A 22626-nucleotide genomic window follows, 5' to 3' on the forward strand; every position below is an offset into this window, starting at 1 on the left:
CTTCCATCATGGAGCAGACTGCCTGTCATGGTGCTTTACACTGGTATCCTCTCTGTGACTATTTTTGAACCATTTCAAAAGTTTATATTTTGTCTCACAAATCTATACTGTAGCTTCTCAGACAAGGGTTATTTTTTTTTATTTTTATTTTTTTCAACGTTTATTTACTTTTGGGACAGAGAGAGACAGAGCATGAACGGGGGAGGGGCAGAGAGAGAGGGAGACACAGAATCAGAAGCAGGCTCCAGGCTCCGAGCCATCAGCCCAGAGCCTGACGCGGGGCTCGAACTCACGGACCGTGAGATCGTGACCTGGCTGAAGTCGGACGCTTAACCGACTGCGCCACCCAGGCGCCCCGACAAGGGTTATTTTTAAGTCTTCCATACCTTATTTCCTACATGTGAATTAGAAAATGTGACAATTTAGGCTGTATCATGTTTTGGTTTTCATTGTTTTTTAGAAAATCTCTAGGCACCCTTCTAAATTTATTCAACAGTCACTGGATTGAAAGTTCCCTGAGAGAAGGAAATACTGCCTTCTGGGTTCCTGCCACAGTGCCTTGCCTACAGTTGGTGCTTAATAAATATTGTTGGAATTTAATGCAAGAGGTGGCTCATATGCTTTGCAGGAGTTTTACATACTCTTTTACCATAACACCTTTTGTATTGCATTTGTGAGTCCTATCTTCTAAACATGTCCCAAATTTCAGAAAGATTATAGGTTAGGATAATGAGTCAGGTGGCTGGGCTTTGTCCTGGAAGCTGATCTCAAATCTGTGGAGGCGGTCTGAAGACACTAGAACAGAGATGTCATGACCAGTTGAGAATAACATGGGGGAGATCTTGTTCAGTGCTCCACGTTGGCAGAATGAGAGCAGATTCTGTTCCCAGGTATGTTGTTTCCATATCCCAGACCTGGGTTCAGCCTTTCCTTTCCCTTGTGTTTCCTGTATTTCACAGATATGTAGGTGACCATATTGTTGTTCATAGATATTTTTTCTTCTTTGGTGAGATAATTAAAAAGAAAAGTCATAGTCATTTGGCTCATTATTAAATGTTCTACTTAGTTTTCTATTTAATTCCTCTTTATGACACTCTGGGTCCTTCCGTTTAAGAAAGTGCAATAAATGAAGGAGAGGAACAATGAAGCAGATAAACTTGGATTAGCTGTCTTCTTTGGTAATGCTCAGAAAGAATCACATGCCGGTACCCTAATTAACAAATCTGAAGTGTGCTGGCAGTTTATAGTTCAAGCAATATTGTCTGTAGTCTTTTCCTTTCTGTCAGGTTTTATAGGAAGATGGCACAAAGACTGGTGGTTATATTGTTACACAGATTTAATTCTATAAACGTAAAAAAATTGATTACCCTGGGGTATTAAGAACTGTTTCTACTGATTGAATATTTTACTTGCATAAATGATAGTTCTTATAAACAGCTGCACATTTTAATGTTAGAGTCTTAACGTTCTTAAATTGTAAGCATAAATGTTTCATTTTGGTTGTGAATTTCCATTCCCCACCCAAATACCATAGTACCAAGTACCAAGGTGATAAATTGACATACACACTCAACTCCCAAGAAAAAGTTCTCTTTATTTTTCTTTATTCCTTATTTTTCTTTCTTTACTTTACTTTTCTTTTTTTTTTTTCTGTGAATATCTGTTCTAAAATGATTGAACCCATGGGACTACTCTAATACCCTTTCAGAGTCCAAGCTACGCTATTCTCACATGTATGGGTATTTAACATAGCAGAAAATGACATTGCTTAGGGCATGAGGTGATGAGGTAACATTTTAGCTCTCCTGGAACCTTAGTGGCTGGAGGATACCTGAGGGGCACTCTAATCTCCACTTTCTCTTATTTTACAAATCAGGACACCCAAACCACACACAGATCTAGATGATGTTTTCTCATCAACTAGAAATCCTGTCTTCAGAATTTTCCTTCAGTGATTTCTACCGCTACAGCTTAATTGTTGCCTTGAGTATTTAGTGTTGGGTTGTGATTAGGGCTCCACTGCTAGTTGTCAACAGTATCCATTCTTCCTTTGTTCTTTAATAATCAAACACTAGTATCATTTAGGGCATGAATACTGTAATTGTTAGTGTGTTTACAACCAACATGACCATGTAACTATGTCTTATGCAGTCTAATATAAGCAGAAATATTTGGAGGGACTTCTGAGAAGTGTCTTCAAGGAGAGATGATTTAGTTAGAAATTATGTTTTCTTGTCCTCCTGTGTACCTCCTTCTTTCCACTGCTGGGAATGCAGACTTGACTGCTGGAGCTCTAGGAAGCTATCATGAACCACGTAGTGATCTTGATTAATGTAATGCTAGAATAGTGGGGGGAAATGGGAGAAGAAACCTTGGCTCCTAATTGATGACTATGGAAATGCTCTAACAACCGTATATTGCTTGTTAGGAATTTTTTTTCCCCTTGTGAGTGAGAAATGAACTTCTCTTTCATTTAAGCTGTTATTTTGATTTTTGTCTCACATGTCATTGAACCAGTTTGGATAGAGGGAATTTCAAATGAATGATGGTATTAAAAATGTAGAATTTCAGCAGATTAAGGAGGCATTATAAGAAACACTGGTCTAATGTCAGGAAAACCCAAAGAAATTCATAATATTGGAAGATTTACTTGCTTTCTCTATATCTTATATATTTTATTTGAAAAATGGGGGCAATGATAATAGCCCTACTACTGCTTCATAATTTTAAGGTCTCTAAAAAGTATAAAATACTTTTTATATGCAATATATTTTTATTAAAAATATTCCCTTGATCTAAAGCAGCATTTCTTAACTGGAAGTCTTTGAATTCATTGATATGTTGTGAAAAATTCAAATTGTGAATACGCCTTTTTTTTCTGCATAAATGGTCCTTTAAATCCTCAACAGAATCTAGATATTAGAGACTGTTGAGAATGGGACGGTAATATTTATTTAGAGGGGACCTCTTCTATTGGGGAGCAGCTAAAATTGATTATTTTAAATCCTCTCTTCAACATCATAATCAACATTTAGTAACCATCTCTGAATATCTAAACTTGACAGATATTTCAAGTTCTCATTTCAAATACCACTTCTCCCTCAAAGCATTTTGTAAAGTGTCAAGTAGGAAATAATCTTTCCTTTTCTCAGTTCCCAAAGGACTTTAATAAATACTCTCTTAAAATACTTACGTGTATGATTATACTTCTCCACTGGACTTCAGATTCCTAGAAAGCAAGCATCAAGTCTAGACCTGTTTTAAATCCCCAACCACTTACACGTATTGACTTATTCAGTAAATACTTGATAGATGAATTAATTCCTGAAAATATTTGCTTGTTTTAGTGGTGTATACAGTACATTTTTTTATATAACCCTGCTCTAAAAAGCACGCTTCAGCCTCTAAAAGTAATGGGATAGGAAGGGCTTCAGATTGGATCCAGAGTTCAGCCATTGGAACATGGCACAGGGAGGATGCAGATGGCAATCCTCAGTGCATGGCTGACATGGAGATCTTGTCAATTGTCTTCTGTCCCTACCCCTCCAGATGACAATGTGAGTTAGATTTGTGCATAAGCTTGCTCGGAAAAGTTAGATTTTAAAAGATATGAGCAATTTTCTATATGGGAGATATGTATTGTTACCATACTATACTCTCTGTGTAATACTTACAAAGGAAGAAAACATAATCACATCTTTCCTGTAGATACAAATTCAGCTTTTTCATATTATCCAAAAATATATTGGCACTGCAAAATTAAGAAAGAAAGCCGTTTATTGTTGATTACATCATATATGCTTTTAGAAAATTTTGGGTTAATTAAACTTGTTTTTCATCAGCTCATTTCATTCTTACTAGGATCTTGTACATTCTTAGACATTCCAGGAAAAACCTATTGGGGAATTTAAGAGCAATGCCATTATTTCCATGCAAAGTTTAGAATCACTTACAAGGCATATTTAGCAATCACACTAATTCAGATAAAAATACAACACTTAATCCTGGTAAAAGGAAAATATAGCTTAAATTTTTTGAAATAGTGCCAGTAATTCAGCTCTGAATTATACAGATTTTTCCACCCAGTTACTTGTATACCTGGACAACTATAGTTATTTCCAAAGGATGGGCACTGTGCTTCATGTTCAGAAAGCAAAACAGAAGGCACCCTTTCAGAAAGTATAGGTTTCTTTAGAAAGAATATGAGAAGGAGTTGAGATGCTTGCATCCTATTTCTTCTTCCAAACTCAAGGGAAAAGTCCATATCCCTCCAAATGGGAACATATGGCATGGGTAGTATATGGTTCCTTCTCTTACATATGTATTCCATTGTGTTTCTGTACAACTGTTTAATGTCTCATTTTTTTTTTATTATCGATAATCCAGAAACTTTAATAGACAGGTGTCTTCCCTTAATGAATCACATACAACATCCTTAACTGGACATCCAAGATCCCTCCAAACTGGCTCCACAGTACCTAAAATATAGACTCCATTGATTGCATTCCCATACCTTTTGTACCTTCAAATGACTTAGATCATCAGTATGTCTTTGGAAAATCCAGAGTTTGGTACATTTTTATATATATCATAAGTGGTTCTCACATTGACAACATGTAGTGAATGACTTAGTGACCTCTGTTCATGAATGTACACATGTAGAAACCCAAACCATTTTAGTAAGAAGGGATTTGGGAATTCAACTGGGTTTATTCTAACAAGACCCAGATGAATGTATATACCAGCACTATGGCATATAAAAATTTCACGTTTCCTGTTAATGTTGCCTTTAGTGATAACTTCTTTAATACCATTTTTATGATCTCACCAAGTGTATTGAATACTGAAGAGCCAAAACCTGTTATTCTGTGTCTTATGACTCTCTTATTTTTGTAGAACACTTACAGAATCTATAATTATTGAATTTACTTGTTGATTACTTCTCTGTTGTCTTTCTCCCTCCCCAGGGTATAAACTCTATAATTGTTGTCATCTGTTTGGCTCACCAGCACACAACACAGTGATTAGTACCTAATAAATAATAAATATAGGTTGGATGAATGCATCTTCTCATTTACTTTCCCACTTGTTTTCTCTCCCTCTCTATACCTTTCCATGCTACCAATAATGAATTGTTCTTTGAATTACAAACAGGTGAAATAATTTCAAATAATCCATTGGAATGTATTAAGTCAATATTGATAAAATGTTTGTTTATATAATGAAATTTGAACATGAAGCCAATTCATTAACTATTCCTAGTTTATTTTTTTATTTTTATATTTTACTTATTGCAAGTACATATGAATGTGTATTACGTGGAATTTGATAGATGCTTAGAAAACATTGATTGCCAAAAAATGAGAGAGAAAACATTGATTGCTTTTGTGGCAACATGTTAGTTGCTAACAGTGCTAACAGGAGAGCAAATTTTGGGTTATATGGTAATTATAGTTTTCTTGTTTTGGAAATTAACAAAAGGTTTTTAAGAGTGGCTGTGTCGGGGCGCCTGGGTGGCTCAGTCGGTCAGGCGTCCGACTTCAGCTCAGGTCATGATCTCGCGGTTTGTGAGTTCGAGCCCGCATCGGGCTCTGTGCTGATGGCTCAGAGCCTGGAGCCTGCTTCCAATTCTGTGTCTCCCTCTCTCTCTGACCTTCCCCCGTTCATGCTCTGTCTCTCTCTGTCTCAAAAATAAATAAACTTAAAAAAAATTAAAAAAAAAAAAAAAAGAGTGGCTGTGTCATTTTATATACTTGCCAACAATGCATGAGTCATTTAGTTTCTCTACATTCTCCCCAACATTGAATATTTCCTTTTTTTCTAACTTTAGTCATTCTGATAGGTATGTATTAAATCTCATTATGATTTTATTTTGCATTTTCCTAATAGCTAATGAACATCCATTCATATTCTTATCTGTTTATCCTCCTCAGTAAAATGTCTGCTCATGGTGGGCGGGGGCGGTTTGCCCATTTTCTAACCATTATTTCTTAACTAACTGTTTAGTCTTAGAGTCCTTCATATATTATAGATACTAATTCTTTAATGAATATGTGGTTTTCAAATTTATTATCTCAGTATATAGTTTGTGTTTTCATTTTCTTATTTTTCTGAGCAAATGTTTTTGTTTTTGTTTTTTTTTAATGTGCTAAGGTCCAATTTATCGGTTTTTCTTTTTATTTACCATGCTTTTTGTATCAAATCTGGGAACTCTTTGCCCAGCCCTAGATCCTGAAAATTTCCTCAGTGCTTTTTCTAAAAGATTTATGGTTTTATATTTTGTATTTAAGTTCTCTAAAACATTGAAATTATTTCCTTATAAAGCTTGTAGGAGTAGGGAAGCATTATAGGCAAAGAATATATTTGTACAGAGAGGAGAAAATAGCATGGGGCTTTGAAGGAAGAGAGAAACATCTTGATTGATGAATGTGATATAAAACACAGGTCATAAGGCAAGGGATGATATTAGAGAGAGAACTTTGTATGAATTGGTAGTGTTGGGGTTTTACCAGGTAATTGATAGGGATCCACTGAAAGATTTTAAATGGGGGATAATGTGTTTAGATTTCTATTTTGGAAAGGGCACTCTGACATCAGTGTGGAGAATGGATTTCAACCAGGGCTTTTCACTTTTTATTCATTTCCAGGTGAAAAATGCTACAACAAAATACAATGGTTTATAGATCAATAAATGGCACAATTTAAAATGTCTGAAAGGAACTCTTTGGCTCCTTAATATAGAGTGCATTCTGAAGAAGTTGAAAGTGATTCTACTCTGAGAAGTGTAGTATTTTTAACTTTTGTAGATATGGAGAAGGATGTCTCATTATTTAACTTAAGACATTACTATGAAGAGTGATATCCGGGTTTACGCTATAGTTTCCCTCTTTCCCTTAAAAAGAAGTGGTTAATTTCACATTTTACACCTATCTTCATGTTTTCTGGAAATAGTAAGAAATTTTCATGAATAGCTTGATGAGTTGTCATTGGCCTTGGTCTCTAAGAAATCTTAAGAAACTTAGTCTTTCTGAATGGCATCCATTACCACCATTCTGATATTATGTGAGAGGATTGAGTGAGTGGATTAGGATCCTTTCAAAACGAAATTGGCTGATTATTGAGGTTTATGAATCCAGGTGTTTTGTAACCATCATTACAATAATTGATTGTTCAGTGTTCACTGGTGTATGCTAACATGACCTGGTAGAAGGCTCTTGGAGAAAATGATAGACATTCTCAAAGCATTCTCCAAATTCTACTTACTAGTTACAAAAATAAAATGATACCTTTATTTACTAGAGAGTAGTCTGGGGAGTAAATTCAATACCATCCATAACAGGACAAACTGGAAATACCTACCCCTCATGCAGTGCACTAAGAAGAGATGTTACCTATATGCAGAAAATATAGTAAATGACAGTTTTCTATCACAATTAGATTTATTGGATTGATTAATTAAATTGTGGTTATGGAGGTGAAAATCCTTGTTCTTTGGAAAAAACGTTATTTGGTGAATCATCACATCATACACTTCAAATAGCTTACAATCTTGGGGCGCATGGGTGGTGCAGTTGGTTAAATGTCCAGTTCTTGATTTCTGCTCAATTCATGACCTCATAGTTTGTGAGTTCTGGCCCTGCATTGGGTTCTGTGCTGATGGCACAGAGCCTGTTTGGGATTCTGTCCCTCCTTCTCTCTGCCCCTCTCCTGCTTGTGTGCATGCTCTCTCTCTCTCTCTTTCTCTCTCTCTCTCTCAAAATAAATAAATAAACTTAAAAAAATAGTTTACAATCTTATTTGTCCATTACATATCAGTGAAGTTGAAAAAGCATTATTTATTGAATTCTTTGGAGAATTATTTAAGGATAAAATTCCCAAATGTCTGTTACTTACTCTTAAATGATTCAGGAAAAGAAAGAAGTATAACAGAATGAGAAGGAAAGAGGGAAACGATGAGGAGAGGGAATAAAAGGAGAAAGCAGGGTCACCTGGGTGGCTCAGTTGATCATCCGACTCTTGATTTTGGCTTAGGTCATGATCTCATGGTAGTGACCTCCAGCCCTGCCTTAGGCCCATCATGGAGCATAGAACCTTCTTGGGATTCTCTCTTGTTCCACTCATTCTTGTTCTTCCTCTCTCTCTCTCTCTCTCTCTCTCTCTCTCTCTCTCTCAAAAATAAGCTTCAAAAAAAGAGAAAGCAAATACCAAAATGTTTACATTAGTTCTGAGTCATAGTCATATGGGTTTTCATTACACCATTCTTTCAACTTCCTTGTAAGTTTGAAATTTTTCCAAGAAAAAAAAAAAAGAAAGAAAGAAAGAAAGAAAATCTGGCTGAAGGGTAATTAACATAATCAAGTTTAAACTGAGTATTCTATAATCTTATCCAAAGTTATTACATTTTATATGTTATTTTAGGTCATTCCTTCCCAACAATTTCAAGGCTTAATACATTCACTTTAGGCCAATGTGTTTTATTTTTTTAAGGTTTTTAAAGTTTATTTATTTATTTTAAGAGCGACAGGGACATCCTGAGTTGAGGGTGGGAGTGGGGGTGGGGGGGAAAAGGGCAGAGAGAGAGGAGACAGAGAATCCCAAGCCGGCTCCACATTGCCAGCGCAGAGCCCAATGCAGGGCTTGATCTCATGAAACTGTGAGACCATGACCTGAGCCAAAACCAAAAGTCAAATGGTTAACAGACTGAGCCACCCAGGCACCCCTATACCAGCTTGTTTTAAAGTTACAAAGTTAGAATGACTGGTTTACTCTAAGCAAACACACCAAGGACCATTTTTGATTGTGAACGTGATTGGAAAAGAAAATATCGTCAACAAAGAAAAATAAATGTTCCATGTGATAAAGTTTTAGAAAACTCAAAGCTGCCATATGTTAGCTATGAGCCCTCCGACATCTTATCAGCCTCTTTGGTTTTTAGTGCCTTTATCTATGAAACAAGAATAGTAAAGACACTTACCTCATAGGGTTGTGGTAAAGATTAAAGTAAATAATCATTGTAAAATGCATAACTGTTTCTGACACAGTCATCCAAAATAATGATAGTGTACAATTGAATGTATCTATATCTATATCTATATCTATATATCTAGATATAGATATAGATATAGATATAGATCTGGACAGAAGTCCTCCTTCTGCCTTCTGCACAGCTCAGAATTAAATCTGTGATGTCATTCCCCCCAAATCAGGAAAATTACAAATTTATTTTAAAATTGCAAAGACCTGAATAGACGTATTACTTAGCATGAGTATGGATTTATACTGTAACATTACATGTGATTATGTGGCTATATCATTTAGATTACCTAGATTTTAGGTTCTTGGAATTAAAGGTTGCTTTTGCTATATTTGTCATTTGTTTGCAATATTTCTACATCATATTGGTTTGATAGAGGATAGAAGGATATGAATTTAGACAGTGGTTTCCCTGAAAATAACTTTTAAAATTTCTACTTAAAGAGAGACTTGAATTCTGCCTTAATCTCTGATGCATTTTGTTCTAAAGTTAAGCCCAATCCTCTATATCTGGAAATGCATTTGGTGGGGTAGGGGGAAGAAAGAAAGAAAAAAACATTAACCGATTTTCTGCAAAGCATGTAAGAAGGAAAGCAGGCATCTTACTCCTCTTTGTCACTCCATGAAATGTTAAGAACAGACTTCGCTTAGTGTAAGCAGTTACTCACTTTTCTTCTAATGTAACATCGTGGTAATCTTAAGAAATAGAGTCCTTTTTGGTTTTGGTTCTCTTACTTCTTGAACACCTTCTTCCTTATCCTGTTTCATCTGCAGCAGATCTAAGAGGAGATAGTTTCTCTTTAAGAAACAAAGGTGAACTGAGTCCCCTCATGTAAAAGCCTGCAGAAGGCTTTTTGCACTCAGTGGAAGGTATGCCAAAGAATAAAATGAAAAACCTCTGCCATCTACCTAGCGCCTCCACTCTCTGGAGCCAGCAGAAGAGCACAGCACCAGAGTTGAAGAGTCTACAGGGCACTACATTAGTGATAAAGCTGATTATAAATAATAATGACCTTAGTGGATGATGAGAAATGTGGTAAACTTTTTCTGAGCCAGACAAGATGATGTAGGGGATACAATATAAATGCATATAAAGTTTGTAAGGAAAGCAGATGCTGAGAGATTTTATTTCTCTCCCCAATAATTTAAATGGACAATGAATTTAGTAGGTGCTCAATAAATTTTTGTTCAATCAATAGACAAAAGGGTTTTAAAAACTGAGTTCCTAATGAAAGCCCATATTTTCATTTAATCCCAACTGTCTATTAAAACTGCATGTATTTCAAGAATAAGATCATATTCCTGATATCGGAACATAGGAAAGGTTGTTCATCTGTTTAGGGTCAGAGAGATAGAAAGAAAACATGTATATAGAATTGCATGGAGCTCAACTTGCTGAAGAGTTGTCCCCCTTGGTTCCCATGGCAGGGTCTGGTGGGAGAGGGTTACAGATACTGAACTGAGACTCATTTTTATTTTTTCTCTTTGGTTTTGTGAAAAGGGAGACACGGAGGAGAGGGCCCTAATGGCTACTTGCTAGGATTTGACTTTTTTACTTAGTGTTCATGTCACTAGCCCTTTGTTCTAAGGTCCTGCTTGTTTGTTTGCACTGATAGGCTTTAAATTACAGTACTTTGTTGGTTTTTGAACTAGTTTATTGTACTGAATGTGGTAACTTTTGTGGCAGCATATTGAAAAGTCTAAAGTGACTTTCCAGGCAAAACGGTGTTTTCTATTGGTACTGCTGCTATATTTAGAACAACACCATGTAAACTTGGCTGGTTTTTAACCTCAGTTCCAAATTCCCAGGAATTCTAACTATGAGGGTCCCACAGGCTTCCCCCTTGGGTCAGGGTTTCTCATATGTGGCATTATTGACATACTGGGTCACATCATTTTTTTGCAGGATTGGTGTGTCCTGTGCATTATAGGCTGGATGGCCGCATCCCTGATCTCTACCCACTAGATGCCAGTAGCACCCACCCACCCCCTCAGTTGTGACAGTTAAAAACCAGTCTTGGAAAGTGTTCTATCTTTGTTAGAAGGAAAATCAGAATCTTCTGAGTGAAAAGATTTTTTTTATTTTTAGATGATAAGAAAATGTGTGTGTTCTTTAGCCAATCCAATAAGGATAAATCAGTTCTTCCCCAAAAAAGTAAATGAGAAGTTCCACTTACAAAACATTTTTTCTACAATTTTTCCCTCCCCCTCTCTCTTGTTCTCTCCCTCTCTCTGCACACATACAGGCATGCACATGCACACCTTAAATTAATAGACATTTTTTGCTAAAGATTACTCCAAATGTCTGAGCATTTGGCAATAGATGAATATTGAGGCATATTACATTTTTAATCTAGCTTGTAGGTCAATTTGATGTCATTGTGACATAATATTCAAAATGGGCTGTTTTTCTTCCCTAGGCTGTTTTAATTTTGTCACCCTGGTCTATTTGGGTCATTGTTACAGGAATCTGATTACTTCTTGGAAAACAAATTAGGCCATAGACTTTCTCGTGTGAATCTATACTTTTGTCTCGCTTCTCGATTATTTTATTATTGGCTCCATTGCTTTTGATTGGAAAAGAAAGTCCAGTCAAGCTGCTAAGATTATCATTCCAGTGGGTGCCCTGGGCAGTGATTTCTGAACCATTCATTCCTTTGAAATTTTGTTCTCAGCTGGAGAAATGTCACAGTTGTCTTAGCTTTTGACTCTGACTTTTAGCGAGAGAAGCAAGGAATAGGAAATAACACTTTCTAGAAGAAACAATGAGCAGTTGTATGCACATCAGGCGACTTACTGCTGAAGATTTCAAAACATTAAAACATATTGATTAAGTTTCAACCTGTTGGGAAATTATTGCCATAACTTTCATTTTTCCCCTAGATTTGCTGAGGCTCAGAGCTGTATTTAACTTGCTGAATCTTGTATTTATGGCCAGAAAGAGACCTCAAGAGCCCCATTCCCCAGGTTCTTATTAGCCTTGACAAGAGTGTGTTAAAATTGCAGACTCCTCAGAGTCCCAAAGAGATGCTTTTTCTTGCAATTTCTATGCAAAGTCTAAAACAATCTCTGTGTATATTTTGGCTTCTGAAATAGATTCTGAGGTAATATATCAGATTATATTGTCTTTGTGAAGACACTTTCTTCTGTTTGTAGTTGCTAATCATTTTTCGATTTCCCTTCCTCTTTGCTATATTTATTTTGACATTAATGTTGGCTTTGACCTTAAAGGAAAAAAAAACTATCAGACATTTCCCAGATTTAGGTTTTTATCATAAACCACTTCATATTTTAAATGATGTGTCTCAGGGGAGAAATGTATGAAGAATTGATGGAAGTTAGAAATTTTTAGTTAGTAATTATCACCTACCATTAGAAACAAGTGCAAATCACATGATGTCAAAGTAAATCTATCACATATCATAATCAAAGATGAATCAAAGTAATTACTAGCCAAACAGGGATTGCATAGAACTTAAAACCAATTTGACTATACCACTGAATAAACACTTTAGTATTTTAATTTGCTCCTATTTTCATTTACTTCAGCAATATGCTTGCTAATATGACTGAGATGCACAATTGGTATTTAACCTGTTTTTGTCAGCACCTCACATGATCTGCATGAAGTATATGTGCTAAAGTCTCAGTAATAATGAGCCAGATGAAAACAACAGACGTGAAATTTATGCCATTTTACATCTTATGCCAAATTGCAACAATACCCAACAAAGTGAAGAAACAGGTTATCTTAGACAAATTGGATCGAAAATACTTATAAAAACATGTTTTTTAAATTTAATTTTAGTTTTTTTTTTCAACATTTATTTATTTTTGGGACAGAGAGAGACAGAGCATGAACGGGGGAGGGGCAGAGAGAGAGGGAGACACAGAATCGGAAGCAGGCTCCAGGCTCTGAGCCATCAGCCCAGAGCCTGACGCGGGGCTCGAACTCACGGACCGCGAGATCGTGACCTGGCTGAAATCGGACGCTTAACCGACTGCGCCACCCAGGCGCCCCGAATTTTAGTTTTTAATATGAAATTTATTTTCAAATTTGTTTCCATACAACACCCAGTGCTCATCCCAACAGGTGCCCTCCTCAATGCCCATCACCCACTTTCCCCTCCCTCCCACCCCCCATCAACCCTCAGTTTATTCTCAGTAAAATACTTATAAAAACATGTTTAACCAACACAAAATTGCTCAAAAGTTAACTAAAATTTGTAAAAGGTTTCATTATACTGATTCATCATCTTCCACTTTGTTTTATTGCTAATGACTATTGATCATAAATCTACTTGAGGCCTTATATCTGGTTTGGAATAACTGAGTCAGTAAAGATATGAAAAGGTCTGGCAGGATGCATTTTACATGAGATCCTGCGTCCTTTTAGTGAGCTACTTTTCTGATTACTGAGTGAAGGATCATAAAAGTGTCCATTTTCCTTTTATTCCCCAAGGCCAGTACCAAAACCCTAAGATAACTTGAGTTGTTTTGACCTTGATGATACACATTTTTCCACAAAAGATAAGGTAACTGATAATGTGAGAAGCCCTACCTTTCTTTACCTTTGAATAGTAGGAGCATAAGAAAGATGGAATAATCCAGTTAAATATGAAAAGACTCTTTCCCCAAGAACTCTAGCTATTGGCTCATGAAGACAAACATTTACCTGGACTTTTGGCTCTTTGTCCAGTTTTATTTTCAGGTAGACATCATTAATGTAGAATTAGATAAAATTATTTTCTACCTCATCAGTCTTTTTTTTTTCTTTCATACGTTTATAATTTACCCACACTTCATGATCACGATGCCTCCAGTTCTCTAAAATAGCTGCTTATTAGCCAATTGATCATGAGACCCTCAAAGGTAACAGAGACCCCCTTTTGGGATATTTTTTTAAGTATACTTTTATTTTCATTCCTCTGGTTCTGTTAGAAGCGTAAGCTAATGGAGGTCTACTTTCTAGCTCTTAGAACATGTAGAATGTCGTGTCTGTGAGAGCCCTCAGAAGTCTGGACCAAGGCCCTGTTATACACATAAGAACACTAGGGCTCAGAAAGGAAAAATGCCATACTGTAGAACACCTGATTTTTATAGCAAGGTGAGGATTAGAACTTGAGATTTCTGATTCCTTAAATTCCCCTTGTCCCTTTATCACATAGACTTACTACTAGCTGCTATGTGGGTGTAGAACTTTAAATTACCGCATGGGTGCCTTGATCACTGCCTTTCAATGAGTGACACAAGAGAGGAGTCTCCTTTCTCTCACGTGTTTTACATCCCTGACTCAGATTTGCTCTACTGAAGTCAAACTTAAATAAACAAATGTCTTCAGGGGCTAGTGGGTAGCATATGAGCAAAAGTGGGGTGGCACCATTTGGTAAAATGTTCTGTTTAAAAATGTTCTCATTCAAATACTAAAATCTCTGTTTTGCCAAACCAAGCCTGTCCACAGGCTACAACTTTGCACTTCTTGTCTGCATCACCACGTGGATAGGTAGTGAAGAACATTTTTTCAGTTATGTAAGCACAATCAACATTACAGTTACTTTTGCCATACTTGGGGTCCCAAATACTGTGCCAAACCCTCTGCTTTGAATGCACTGGACTTCCAGTACTCAAGGAGAAGCATATCTTTGGGGATATAAAATGCCCCCCAGAGACCAGCTTTCGTCCAACTAGTCTCTCCAACGTCTAGACCTGCAAAAAATATACAAATGTATGTCTCATAAAATCCTTAGGGGAAATGAGACTGCAGCCTGTAACCTTCCTGAGAGCAGCAAAAAACCCTAACAGACAAGCCAAATCACAGGGCAAATCCACCATATGTACTGAACAACCAGTGTAATTATGTTCTGTAGTTGAGGAATTACATAAATTGCCCATTGGGAAGGAAACCGTAATCTCTACCCCTCCCTTGAAATCTATAAACAGCTGTGTGAGTGTCTCTGTTTTTGAAAGGTTGAACACATTTGATCCGGGAACCAACTTGATTTCCTAATCAGGTTCAATGTGAGCAGAGCCAGTTAGAGATGTGTGTGATTCTCCCAGTGTGCGTCTTTGATTCATGCGCTAATTATGTCGATCCTTTGGGGAACACAGCCACGAAGCTGGGTCCTCCTTGATTAATGCTGGCTGAGAGCCATGCAGCACGCAGCAGAGAGCAGTTCAGCATCTCTAGTCCCAGCTGAGAATATGGTCCCATTATCTCCCAGCTGCCTAAGCAATCCATAAGGGCCTGTTCTGCGTGGATGATCAGTGTAGTGGAAGCAGGGACTTGCTGAGAGCTGAAATCTCTGTTTGATTTGCTGTAACATGTAAAGCGAAACTGGGACATTTTACTTTACAGTCTGTAAGTACCAGGTTTTCTTCCCCCCTCTTTCTCCCTAAAGCTCCATGGGAATGTGACTTTGCAAGCTGCATTTGATTTGGTGTTGCTTCGCTCTTTGTTGAAACAAGCTGGTGAGACAGAGTGTCATCTGTTTAGAGCTTGCTGTTTCTGTCAGATCTCTTTTATAATTGATTCATACAGGAAAATAAAGAGACCTTTCAGAATGCTTTTATAGAAGTTAAAAATTATTGGTTTTGTTTTTAATTTGGAAGCATGGGCACATTGTCTTTTGTGCTCAGGATGGTTAGAGCATATATTTATCTTCTGTATCTCTGGCCATTGCAAGAAAAATGTAAGTAAAAGTAATGTGTATGTAAAGAGATCATCTTACGTGCACTTCTGTATCGAAGAAGCATGTGTCAGTATTTGCAGAATTTGTTTAAGAGGTTATTTTGTGGCTCTCTGCTGCCACTAAGAAAGGCAGAAACAGGAAAGTTTCTCTTGTTTTTCAGTTGCATGCGGTTTAGAAACTTTGCCAGGGGTGAGGGGGGGTGGGAGTAAGTATTAGGAATATTTGCAGATATAAACTCTACATCTCCTTTTTCATGCTTAAAGTCTGTGTTTCAAAATAAGAGTCTATTTCTTAGCTCTATTTTGTGTTTGAATGTGCCACTTTTTGTGAAGTAATGTTAATTTAAAAAAAGCCAAAAAATATCATTTCAAATCTCAGTTCATTTATGTTTCATGTGTCTCCCAATGCAGTCTATCAAATTAATACTTGTTATCCATGCAAGATGAATTGATCATAAAAAATTATATTAGAAATTAATATTGTTGATAATGTTTGCATGGTGTCTCTCAAATGATCAATGGCTTAGTGAAATTAAAGATTGTTATCACTATGGAAAGGGATATGTGGTTATTTTTTTTCCAGGTTTCCCTAACCTAAATATAAATCACACTTTTCTTCCTGGATTGAACATAGAACAATTGAGCTGTTGTAAGAATAGAATTTGAATATAAGAGGCTTGAACAGTTTGAACCAATAGCCAGAGCTGAGGTGGACCAAAATGAACTTGAAATCATTCATAGTTGAAAAGGGGAATCAGAGTGCCCTCAATGAGCTTGAGACCATCGAGATAGAGGATCCCATAATTTCCAGAGTGAAAATACAATTTTCATGAATAGGCAGTAGGTCCCAAAGCAGGAAAACCACAGGCTGTGAAGTATAAAAGTGTCTCACTGGTGGGGACAGAGTATGTTCTCATTAGACTTAGTTGAAAGGAACAATGCAAGAGAGAGAAGACGCAAAATAGATTGTTGTCTATGTGAGGTCAGACATTTTCAGGGCTTGAGGTTTGGAGGGAAAAAGTAACAAGCTAATAGAGAACGCTTAACATCTGGCCAGATGGAGCAAAAGCAGAATGGCTTTGTTACCTCTGGGTAGTGAACAATCCCAGGACTGTCCTTGCAGAGAAGTCTGTTTCTGGAAAAAAGCAAGTGTGTTTAAGGATGTTCAAACACTGAAATCTGAAATGAAGGCAAGTAGTTTTGATGGTCATGTTTCCCCTAAACAAAAGAATGGCTTCATGTCTTCTTCCAAAACCAAGCTGACGTTTAAGCGATGGTTCCTGAGGAAGCTTCAGCTATATTTGGAAAAATAAAAATGTTGGTGTTTTCTAACTAGTACAAGTATATGGTCTTGCAGAGATGTTAACTTGTTTAAAATGATAAGAGACAGTAGTCTTGAATTCTATTTTTTTTTTAGATAGTAGGAATTTTTCCCCTTTTTACAGGAGTATTTTACTGAAGTAGTTTAAGTTTGATTTTTTATTTTCCATTCAGACATTTAGAAATTTCACCTCCTATGATAAACATTTTTATGGCTGGTCACTACAAAGCTGTAAGAGGTATTTGCAAGATTTATAGTGTGCTCCTCTTACTTTAGGAACATTTTGATTATTTTCTAAAAATTAGGACACTCTCTCTGCAGTTGTGCTTAATCTGTAGAAAAGGGATTGGATGCTCCAGGGGTAGTTTAGGGTCTGGTCACTTGACAGATGGAGAAGCCAGATGGATGTCACATATACCTTGTAAGAGGTGATTTTAAAGCCATGGTTATTTATTTGGTCTTCAAAATAAATGTAAAGTGTTATAAAAGATAATAAAGGGAAAAAAGTCTTATGTCTCTGTATGTGTTTGCGTGCGTGCAAATCTACTCATCACCCTGGTAGGTGGTTTCTATGCTCTTCTGACTACGGTAACCCCTCATCATCGAGAAGGTGCTGATGTTGAACAAAGTGGAAGGAATCCTGACAAGAGACACATCAGTAGAGAGTAAAGCCCTTGGCAGGGTGTGCTTTGGGCCCTTGGCAAATGTTTTGTCTGTGCCCAGAGGTGCAGGGCTAAGCGCAAAGAGAACTTCACAACATCCTCAGCACACTTGTAAGCATGTCCTGTTTGCACACAAACTGCACTCCAGCCTTCCTTGACAGGGTGGATCAGAAAATGTGAGATGCGGAAGAGACCTCTGTAAACTCCCTCTACAATAACTTCAAAGTGAATATGATGGAACAAAAACTGAATTTAATAACCCTGAAAATTTTGACTGATTTTAAATGTTAATAAGCCTTGACTACTATGCATTGTCAAAGTATCCACTCAATGGATTATCAGTAATAACAGTTGAAGCTTGAGTTAAGCTTTTTCAAATTGCTGTGCAAGCTCTAATAAGCCACTTTACCTCTCTGTGCCTCAGTATTCCCCCTGTAAGATGAGGTTTGATTTATTATTTATTTATTTAATGTTTTATTTATTTTTGAGAGAGAGAGAAAGAGAGAGTGAGAAAAAGGCAGAGTACGAGCAGGGGAGGGGCACAGAGAGAGGAAGAAAAGAATCCAAAGCAGGCTTTAGGCTCTCTGAACTGTTAGCACAGAGCCCGACACAGGGCTCAAACTCGTGAACCTGAGATCCGGACCTGAGCTGAAGTCAGACGCTCAGCCATCTGAACCACCCAGGCACCCCAAATGAGGTCTGATTTTTAAGATGACTTTCGGGGTTACGAAAGTCTATGATCTCATGACACTTCATTCTAATCTCTCCCTCACTCCTGGAAAGCCCTTCAAATTGCCCAGGGACTGAGTGAAATGTGATGTAATTGTCATCTGAAGCAAAATGTTACTGGGATTCTTTCCTTTCTTTCTTAACTTTCCCTCTTCTCCTGTCCTTATTCCCTTCCTTTCTTCCTTCCTTATTTCTTCTTTCACACTATCCCTACTCCTTCCCTTTCCACTCTGTCCTAGTTCCCTTCTCCCTGTTTTTTTATTAGCGAGTTGTTCTAAAATCAAACAGAAACAAAGCTGGGAATGTCTGTTCTTGTGACTAATCTGTTTGCCATCTACTCTTATGAGAGATCATCGAGGTATAAGGTGTGTAATGGTGTCCTGCTCTGCTGTGTATTAACAATTACTTACTCGTAGGCATGTGTATACAGACAGGACCTGAAAGTTATGGATGTGTATCTTTGGGTGTATGGATTGCCCATATTAACTTTTAAAGTAAGAGAATAATTTATCTTATATTCCAAATTGAGGTTGATAAAACAGGATTTATCCAAATGTGTTAAGCTAACAACGTTTAATTTAGAAATAAAACAAAATTTTCACAATTGAATGTACACTTTCATGTAGCAGGATACTAAAGAGCTTGATTTTAAAAAAAAAGGAAAATTTGAACTGAAGGATTTAATTTTTCCCCAAGAAATGACAGTCTTGTTTAACAACATGGAAAAGAAAAGCCATAAATGATTTCATTAATAAATAGAGTTGACCCTTGAACAACCCAAGTGTTAGGGGCTCTGACCTCCTCCTGCATAGTCAAAAATCCACATATAACTTTTGACTCCCCCGAAACTTAACTAATTGTCTGCTGTTGACCAGAAGCCTTATTGATACATCAACATTTCATTAACACATATTTTATTTTACAGGTATTATATACTGTATTCTTACAATAAAGTAAGCTAGAGAAAATAATAGTTGTTAAGAAAATCATAAGGAAGAGAAAATACATTTACAGTACTATACTGTATTTATAAAAAAAAATAATAAAAACACATATAAGGGGACCCATGCAGTTCAAACCCATGTTGTTTAAGGAACAACTGTATATAACTGAGAAACATAATCAAGTGAGCAACTTTGTGGAATTTAAGTCAGGTAAAAAAAAAATTCATGCAAAATTTTCTTGTTGATACTTTTTTCTGTAAACTCAGACTGTTTATTGCTGGTAAGACTCCCAGTTAAAAACAACAATCTGTGAAGTTACTAAACTTGCCACTAATGATCCTGGGGCTTCTTGATGTGCTCAAACCAAATTGTGAATAAATTTCCTTTGTGGATCGTTACTACAAATATGAGAAGTACTACAAATATCAATTCAGAAATTAATTTAGCTTCAAGGATGGCAGTATTTTTTTGGGTTTTTTTTCACTATTTCACTGTACAATGAACTAAAAATACACATTAGATGGATAGCTGAGTGGCACAAAATAATTACAGACTAATATTCTTCTTAACAGTGGACAATATTTATATATATTTTTAACAAGTAGTGTACTTGAAGATGGATGGTAAGTGCCCATTTAATGACAGTAATAGCTTGGATTGGCTCCACTTCTTATTCCAGAAAAGAGTAGTGTTATGACAGCTTTTAAATGTAACTTGGAATATCATTTTTTCTCTCAAATTTTACCATTAGGAAATCCTGGTATATGTGGCTTTCTATTCTCGAGTTTGAATATTAATGTTGCTCCTTATTGAACTTGTAGACTGTGTTTGATGTGATCCATGCAGAGTATAAAATTAATTTTCCAAATCTCTTAATATTGGGTAGATATCCTGGCTTTTGAGGCAGCAGGCCTTGTGGTAAGTAGAATTAGTAATGTGAAACAATTCCTCTGTTTTATAGTCGTGCATCCTTCCATGACCAAAATGATTTGTACTTATGGGCTATTTCTATGCAAAAAATTTAAGGGCGACAGATACGTTTGATAATTTGTGGCTTTCAAACACTTGAATATAAAGTTACCAGGCGGCTCCAGGGGCACTGCTTTTGGTTTTTAAACCAGAGCTTCTGATGACTTGAGATGTTCAATTCAATATCACTTAGTTAATAGCTCCAGTGGTTTATCAGACTGTTTTATTGTGTAGTTAAAAAGGTAGAGTTATAAATCGGATTTAGACATGGCTCTGGGTTTTGTACATGGTTTCACATGTCTTCACCTATCTTCCAGAGTAGGAATAAGAGTCCTTCTGCATATTAGCGTGAAATTTCTCTGTTGTTTCAAGGAAGGAACAGGATGATTTAATACAGAGAGGAGCTATTCAGAAAGAACTGCAAAGGAATAAAGTATTTCTATGGTTAGATATAAAATGCACAGCTACAGATTCTGAGGATATGACAGAATTTAGAGATGCTGCCTGTGCCAGGCAGTTGGCAAAGGGGACTAAAGGAGACAGATTTAAGTCTTGCCAGAAGGAAACCCTATATCAAGGGATAGGAATTTGAGTTCTCTGGGAAAAAAATGTAAATAGGGAAATAGAGGAATGAGCGTATTATAGTTGAAAGAGACCTGGCTTTCCTATAAAGGAAAATGCTACAAGTGAGTGAAACCTACCAAGTTTAAGGACACTGCGTCTAATTTCAAGATAGTTGGCATAAATATTGTTACGTTACTGTGCAGATGTTTAAGAAATTTAAATCAATGAAGAGATAGAGGGAAGAAGGAATGCTCTTAGCTTTTAATGTACCGGCACAGCAAGATTTAAAAATATAATGATCTTAAATGAAGTGGGTATTATGATACCAGAGGACTGTCTTAGTTTAATGAAGATTTTTGGAGGACTATATATGGATATTCTGTTTAGTATGGTAGATGTTGGCACACAAGTGTATACAAATTGTGTAGCTGTTGGTATACTTGCTAGTGAATTTCCTTGATCCTTCTCCCAATGTCTGTGTTTATGATCTCCCCCTCCCAAAATGCGCTTACACACCATTTATTTGTGTTACCCCAAACATCTCAGGACATGCAGTAGATGCCTGAATCCCAGAAGGTTGGTTTTGTTAAATCCGTTTGGTGGCTCAGGAGATAAATGTAAATGTAGGGTGTACTACTCCACAGTAATGAATGACTTCTTGAAATTATTCGACTTCACTTTTCTTCAACTGAGCATCATATTGAAAGTAAAATGTTTAGGTTTCCCCAACATTCAGGTAAATACCCTTATCTACTGGACATGACCCTCTAAGTGAGTCATGTCACTTATTTCCCATGGTCATTTGGAAGAACTTTACTTCCAAGCTGCTTAGAATTCAGTGCATTTGTGCACCTTTCAGACTGGGAGAGTTGCTCACACATAGGCATCATGTTTGATGCCAGAGGGGGAAACAACCACTATCTCCCAGAAAAGAACAAATTTTGTGTTCAAACATGGTCTCTCGCGTCTTTATGATGTGTGTGTTAAGTGTGAATCTGATAATTTAAGGTGTGTGTCTCTTCCTCCTATCCAGCTGTCTGGCTGTGTGCTCAAATTTAGTAGCAAATTTAGACTGACGCTTTTCTTCCCTTGAGTTCACCCTCTACCTCTCCCTGCAGGAATCCACAAGGGTATTCAGTTGATTGCTGTTGTTAACCTCTATTGTAGTATTATATTTCTTGCTGTAAGTACCTTTTGCAGCATGTGAGTAAATTTAAGAGATGTGAAACTTTAAAAATGACTTTACTTTTAAAACATCTTACTGAAATTATTAAGAGAAAAACAGTTTTTCAGGCTAACTGGTGTGTGTGTGTGTGTGTGTGTGTGTGTGTGTGTACACCTAAGCTAAAATCTTTGCAAATCTTTATGTTCATCAAGAACCATGGTTGAATGATAACATTGGTTATAGTGGTGTTTTTTCCAAGTCATTTTAATATCATGTGAATAATATTCAGGATGTTTGTGTAAAGTGATGGAGTAAAATATTTCACCTGAGTAACGTTTTTGAGTTTGTACATAGCAGTTTTCAATCTCAAAGTAATCTGTCAGGTAGAGACAGGAACATGTTTGAAAGTCTGGTGAAGGCTCTGACAATTGCTCTAAAGTAACTGTTTTAATAAACTTTAGAGTTCACTTGGGAGTTTTTCCCAAAGTGTGCAACAAATACTTCTTGTGGAATATGTGATGACTTTAAGTACAAACTATGTAACTAGTAAA

General features: G+C 36.6%; 1 protein-coding gene across 5 annotated transcripts in view; it reads left to right on the forward strand.

Moving 5' to 3' along the window:
• CNTN4 (contactin 4) overlaps positions 1–22626 on the forward strand; it is a 907777-nt gene that overhangs the window by 375952 nt on the left and 509199 nt on the right. The window contains exon 1 of one of the 5 annotated variants that reach the window (XM_047849692.1): positions 15295–15391. The exons of the other annotated variants lie outside the window; for them this stretch is intronic. The gene's annotated coding sequence lies outside the window, so the exon portion shown is untranslated. Of the gene's footprint in view, positions 1–15294; positions 15392–22626 lie in introns of those variants that run through there. 5 annotated transcript variants of the gene reach the window in all.

The sequence above is a fragment of the Prionailurus viverrinus genome, chromosome A2, assembly GCF_022837055.1.
Source record: "Prionailurus viverrinus isolate Anna chromosome A2, UM_Priviv_1.0, whole genome shotgun sequence".
Lineage (NCBI taxonomy): Eukaryota > Metazoa > Chordata > Mammalia > Carnivora > Felidae > Prionailurus > Prionailurus viverrinus.